Raw genomic sequence first — 6,802 nt, 5'->3', positions numbered from 1 at the left:
AGACTCCCCCTATTGCGTGCAAGTCTCTAAGTCGTCGCATACCAATTCCATGAACATATTTCTGGAATCTTGAATTTGGTAGAGACTTAGTAAATACATCAGCAAGGTTGTTGCATGATTTAACTTGCAGAATGCTTATTTCCCCGCTTTTCTGAAGATTGTGAGGGAAAAACCATTTAGGAGAAATATGCTTAGTAATATTACTCTTGATGTATCCTGTTTGCATCTGTGCAACACAGGCCGCATTATCCTCATAGATAATGGTGGGTGATTTCATTGACCCAATTCCACATGACTGTTGTATGTGGTTTATCATTCTGCGAAGCCATACACATTCACATGATGCTTCAAATAATGAAATTATTTCAGAATGATTGGTAGATGTAGCTACTAGAGTTTGTTTTGAAGACTTCCATGATATAGCTGTACCACCATGTAGGAACACAAAGCCGGTCTGAGATCTGGCATTATGGGGATGAGACAAATAACTGGCATCTGCATACCCAATCATATCAGAGTCCAGATTTTGCTGGAACTGGAAAAATAGGCCAAGATCCTTTGTGCCTTGGAGATATCGAAAGATATTCTTTACTCCAGACCAATGTCGTTTGGTGGGAGCTGCGCTGTGTCTAGCAAGTAGATTCACTGCAAATGCAATATCAGGTCTTGTGCAATTTGCAAGATACATAAGCGCTCCAACAACACTAAGATATGGAACTTCAGGTCCCAACACCTCTTCTCCATCATCCCTCGGTCTGAACGGATCTTTCTCTACGTCTAGAGATCGAACCACCATAGGAGTTTTAGATGGATAGGATGTGTCCATATTAAATTTCTCCAATATTTTCTGGATATAGGCAGCTTGGTGTACCATGATTCCCGAGGGAAGGTGCTCAAGTTGAATACCTAAGAAAAATTTGGTTTTACCCAAATCCTTCATCTCAAATTCCATCTTTAGGTGATTGCGTGCTTCATCAATGTCTGGTGCACTACCGATGATGTTGAGATCATCAACATACACAGAAATGATGCAAAATCCTCTAGAGGACTTCTTGATGAAGACACATGGGCAATCATCACTATTGGAGTAACCTTTCTGAAGAAGGGACTCACTTAGTCGGTTGTACCACATCCGCCCCGACTGTTTTAAGCCATACAATGACTTATTCAGCTTTACACAATACATGTTGCGTTTTGCACTGTTATTCGGGACAGAGATTCCGTCAGGAACCTTCATATATATGTCCGAATCTAGTGACCCGTAAAGATATGCGGTCACAACGTCCATCAACTGCATGGATAGATGATTTTGTACTGCCATAGATATAAGATATCGGAAAGTTGTTCCACTCATTACTGGAGAGTATGTCTCATTGAAGTCAATGCCGGGTTTCCGCGTAAAACCTTGTGCTACGAGCCTTGCTTTATATCTCACCACCTCATTGTTCTCATTCCGTTTCCGGAGGAAAACCCATTTGAATCCCATAGGGAAAACATTGGGAGGTGTAGGTATTGCTTCAGTGAATACCTTCCTTTTGTTAAGCGAGGCAATTTCTGCTTGGATTGCATCCTTCCATTTAGGCCAGTCGGAGCGCCTTTGGCACTTGACAATAGACCTTGGATCATGATCAGTGATAAGGGTATCTGCAATCTTTTCAGCAAAATATATGTCGACAGTCGTAGTCTTCCGGTCAAATGATTCTCCAGAATCAACATAGTTGATGGAAATTTCTTGCACCCCTAGAGACTCTTCGTGATTTCCCAATACGATTGAGTCTGGGTGTTCCGATGTTCCAGCTAGTTTGTGCACACTGGAGCTGGGTTGTGAAGGTTGCCCTTCCACTGGGCGTGAACTACCCATCAGGGGTTTGTCAACGTTGAGTTGACCTGCATTTACTGACTCCGAGGATTTTCTCCTCGATTTCCTTTGCTGCTTGCTAGAAGCTAGCTCCAGGTCAGAAGCCATACTACTCCCCCTCTTTTTAGGAACAAGGAGTTGATTAGTTTTTATTGGTACCTCCACTCTTTGTGGCGCGTTTCTGGCCGGATTTAAGGATTTTGTAACACCTTTTAGATCAGTAAATGAATCTGGCAGATTATTTGCAAGATGTTGCAAATTAATGATCTTCCGAACTTGAAGTTCGGTCTCATGGGTACGTGGATCAGAGGATGAAATGGCATGATCATCCCAATCGATTTCCGGGCATTCTTTCTGGTACTTGAAATATCCCCCTAATGCTGGAAAATGTTCCTAATTAAATATGCAATCAGTGTGACGGGCTGTGAACAGATCCCCAGTTAGGGGTTCCAGGTACTTGATAATCGACGGCGATTTGTACCCCACATAGATCCCCAACTTTCTGTGTGGGCCCATAGATGTTCGCTGTGGTGGTGAGATTGGGATGTGTGCAGCACATCCGAACTTACGCATATGGGAAATTCTTGGAGGATTTCCACGTACCAATTCCAGAGGGGAAGAACTGTGATATGCAGTTGGCCTCAATTGTATCAAGTGAGCAGCGTGTAAAACTGCATGACCCCAACAAGAGGTTGGCAAGTTGCAATTCGTCAAGAAAGGTCTTGCGATGAGTTTAATCCTCTTAATTAATGCTTCAGCCAAACCATTTTGTGTATGGACATATGGGACAGAGTGCTGAACTTCAATCCCCAAAGCCATGCAATAATCATTGAAAGCACGTGAGGAGAATTCTGCAGCGTTGTCCATTCGAATTGTCTTAATTTGACTTTCAGGATAATGAGCTTGCAACTTAATGACTTGCCGCATTATCTTGGCAAATGCATGGTTCCGTGTGGATAAAAGACACACATGTGACCATCGTGTAGATGCGTCAATGAGAACCATGAAATACCTGAAAGGTCCAGATAATGGTTGAATGGGACCACAAATGTCTCCTTGAATACGTTCAAGGAACTGAAGTGGTCCAACTTGTATTTTGAGATGCGAGGGTCTCAAAATTAGCTTTCCCATGGCACAAGATGTGCACACAAAATCAGAAGATTGAGGAAATTTTGACTCAAGCAAATTATGACCAATGGAATTGCTAGTAATTTTTCTCATCATCCCGATTCCGGGATGGCCCAGGCGATCATGCCAGGTTTGGAATGCGTCAACATTCTGAAAAATTACTTTGTATGCAACATGTTCCACGGGTTTGATGTACGTATAGTACAAACCAGATGATAGAGAAGGAATTTTCTCATGTACCTTTTTGCCATATCCGTGATTTTTAGTAAAGAGTAGATACTCCTCTTTGTTGTCTTCATGGGTTTCAATATGAAAACCATTCTTACGGATATCTCGATAACTGATCAGGGTACGTGAAGAATCAGGATACAATAAAGCATCCTCGATTGTCACTTGTGTACCACCTGGGAGGGTGAATATGGCACGTCCAGTACCAACAATCACTGTATCGCGTCCAGCGATAGTTAGAATATCTCCATTCATCTTTTTTAGAGTTTGGAAATATTTCATCTCCCTCAGTATGGAGTTTGTGGTACCACTGTCCACAAGGCATAATTCCTGTTCCATCGAATTGTCCCCGTAGAAAAACTATATAAAAACGAAAGAATTTTCAATAAGATAGAATACAATCTTTATTATATCAAATGTGCTGATACAATACAATATAAAGACAACAACAAAGTTATGTTCTTATTACAATCATCACAAATGGACATAGTTAAGTAGATCACTAAGGAGGTCGAGGGACTAGTCAAAGTCGCCAAACACATCGTTTGAGGTGTACTCAAGTAACATGGCCTCCGTTTCAGCAGGGTCCTCAAGTGGATAAGGAATCTTGGCGTTGCTCGGTCCAGGAGGAATATCCTGTGAATCACCGGCTCCATTTGCGCCATGCGGATGTAGGTTGAAGTTAGCTTCAAGCCTTTTCCCTTGAGGTGCTTTGCGTCCCTGAGATTGCTGGTACATCATGACCAGATGCTTGGGCATTGGGCACTTTTCAGTAGAATGCGAGTAGCATCCACACTTGTTGCAAAGTTTAGTTTTATCGAACTTTGGCTTTGCAGTGCCTTTGCCCTTGCCCATGTTTCTGAATTTTGTGTTCCCATTGCGCTTGTGCTTGTGCTCAGAATTGGAATGTTTACCTCGAAAGGTACCATTAAACTTTTGTCTATTCGCGACATTCAGATGAACTTCAGGTAAAGGTTGTGCCCCAACTGGATGCTGAGAGCCATTCTTAGCGAGTAGCTCATCATGCTTTTCAGCCTGAAGTAACATGTGAATAAGCTCGGAATAGACAGTGTAGTTGCGAGCACGGTATTGCTGTTGGAGGATCCTATCAGAAGGGAGCATAGTAGATAAAGTTTTCTCTATCTTCTCCCCCTCAGTAGGTTCCTTCTCACAAAAGCGCAGTTTGGAACATATCTTATGAACAACATGATTGTACTCACCAATGGACTTGAAATCCTGAAGTCGGAGATGAGTCCAATCATGAAGTGCTTCTGGCAGGACTACTGCCTTCTGCTGTTCATACCTCGTTTTGAGGGCCAGCAATAGAGTACTAGGAGATTCCTCCTGTAAATACTCAGACTTGAGATCTGGATGAATATGGTGCCTTATGATGTATAAGGCAGCATAATTCTACTGTTCTGTCAGCGGCGTGGCTCCAGCCGGGAGAGGAGTCTCACGAGGCTGGATTGCACGCGCAATCCCTCGGGACGCAAGACTGATCTTGATGTCCATGGCCCATGTAGGATAGTTGTGGCCATTGAGGGCAAGCTCCTCAAATTCTTTGGTAGTCATCTTGGCCTACATGGGGAACCAGAGGTAATCAATTTATGGGTGGTAAATTAAAAACCATCATGGTTGTGTAATAAGAATGCAAAAATTCGATACTCAAGTGTAAACTTGAAAAATTCTCAACCTCAATTGTGTGAACATAACACATTGAAGATCACTTAGATCTCACAGTAATGGACTGCATGGCCATTACCTGGTGTATGCTACAATTTAGATATAAGGAATACACGTAGAAGGTAATCGCATGTCAAGATTGACAAAGCGTAGACCTTACAGTAAGAGGGGATAGTCTGCAAATGAGCAGTAGATCCCAACTCATCACCTTGTGATTCCAAATATAATAAGGGAGAAAATATACAAAAAATTTGCAAGTTTGATATGCGAGAGAAGATGATCTCAATCGCAAGCACATGTTCAAGAGAACTGAATATGTGGTAAACACATAGAACATGTCATTCTTCCGAGATGAAATCCGGTACTTTATTTATATGCAATCCATTATATAATATAAACACACCTACTAATAATTACACAAGTCCTAACATAGAATAAATCTAAAACAGGACTAAAATGTAAGTAGTTGTCAAACTAAGTACTAAACAGTACTAAACATAGTCTAAAATTGCACAAATACAATAATTAGTACTAATGTTATGAAAACAGAGAAAAAAATAGTTTGGCCAGCCCATGGAGCCGCTGCACCGCACAGGGGAGTTGGCAGCCGCCTCGGGCGCCTGGGCCTGGGCCTGCCCGGCCTTTGGCCGGCCCACTCGCCACCGCACCGCATATGGGACACGGGGAGAGGGTGGATCGGATAAGGGTCAGAATATCTGACCCCCGCACCACCTCTGCTCGATCCCCACTGCCACACAGCGGCACCGGCGGGGAGGAGCGGCCGCCGCATCCCCTTGCGACTCCGGTGGTCACCGACGCAGCCCCGCCGAGCTCTCGTCTTCCGAAGAAGATCCGATGAAGACGGCGTCCGGGCGCGCAACCTCTGGCGCGGCGCTGGCGAGTCTGAGGCTCGCCGGGGCCCACGAGACAGCGCGACGGCCGGGACGGCGGTCGATGGCGGCGACGGTGCGCCCGAAGAGTCGGCCGAAACGCCTCTCCGCGCGGCTGCTCGAGCCCACGGTCGTTTCCAGCGGTGGCGCGGCTCCTCGTCCACCAAGGCACGCATCGAGACGGGCACGTAGCCAGGAGGGCCACGGCTCGGGCCGGCGGTCTCAGCCGCCGGCGTGGGCGTCAGCGGCGCCATCCAAGCCATCGGTGGAGGAGGTGGTGGAGGCGGAGATCCGGGGGGCGGGGCAGGCGCGGCTGCATCCTCGTGCACCGCAGGGGCGCTCGGGCCGGCCACTAGCGAGGGGTCGAAGCCCGTCGGAGTAGGGCCACGGGCGCGAGGAGCACCGCGGTGGGCGCATCCGGCGGCGTGGAGGCCGCTTCCAGAGGTGTAGTAACCTCCACGCGCATCCCTTCGAGTGCCATGGTAACCGCGTCCAGCGGCATCGCGGCCGAACCGGCGGATGGCTTGCATCCTGCGATGGAAGCGCCGGAGTCCACCTACTCCATGGTGGCGACGGGCTATGAGGCGGTAGCGGCGACCATCCTCACGGATGAGGCGAAGGAAAAAGGAGACGAGGCCTGGCATCTCACCGGCGGCAAGTTCCCCTTCCCTTCTCTCCTTCTCTGTTTGCTTTCGCTCTCTCTGGTAGCACAAGTGCTGATAACGTGTTTTGAATCAACGAATGATTGACTTATTACATCGATGGTTACAGGGTGCAATATATATGACCCAGAGGAACACGACGGTTCAGAGAGAAGTCGGTTCCAGACAAGCGGGAGAGGCGTCGGTTGAGGAAGAGAACCGCCCGACGGTTTGGGAGAGGGGGAGATTCCCTAATACATTTATGTAATAAATCTTAACAATTTGAGGCTTAAATGAGCGGTTAAAAATCCGGCCCATTTTGTACTGTTAATGTTTTTCTTATAGAATATTCACTGTTGGCAGCTACGGTGGGG

General features: G+C 46.1%; 1 pseudogene; it reads left to right on the top strand.

Moving 5' to 3' along the window:
- Positions 1 to 5,752: 5,752 nt before the first annotated feature.
- On the top strand, positions 5,753 to 6,536 carry LOC123396699 (annotated as a pseudogene).
- The last annotated feature ends 266 nt before the right edge of the window (positions 6,537 to 6,802 follow it).

The sequence above is a fragment of the Hordeum vulgare genome, chromosome 5H (assembly GCF_904849725.1).
Source record: "Hordeum vulgare subsp. vulgare chromosome 5H, MorexV3_pseudomolecules_assembly, whole genome shotgun sequence".
NCBI classification, from domain to species: Eukaryota; Viridiplantae; Streptophyta; class Magnoliopsida; order Poales; family Poaceae; genus Hordeum; species Hordeum vulgare.
This window is presented reverse-complemented; position numbering and strand designations above follow the sequence as displayed.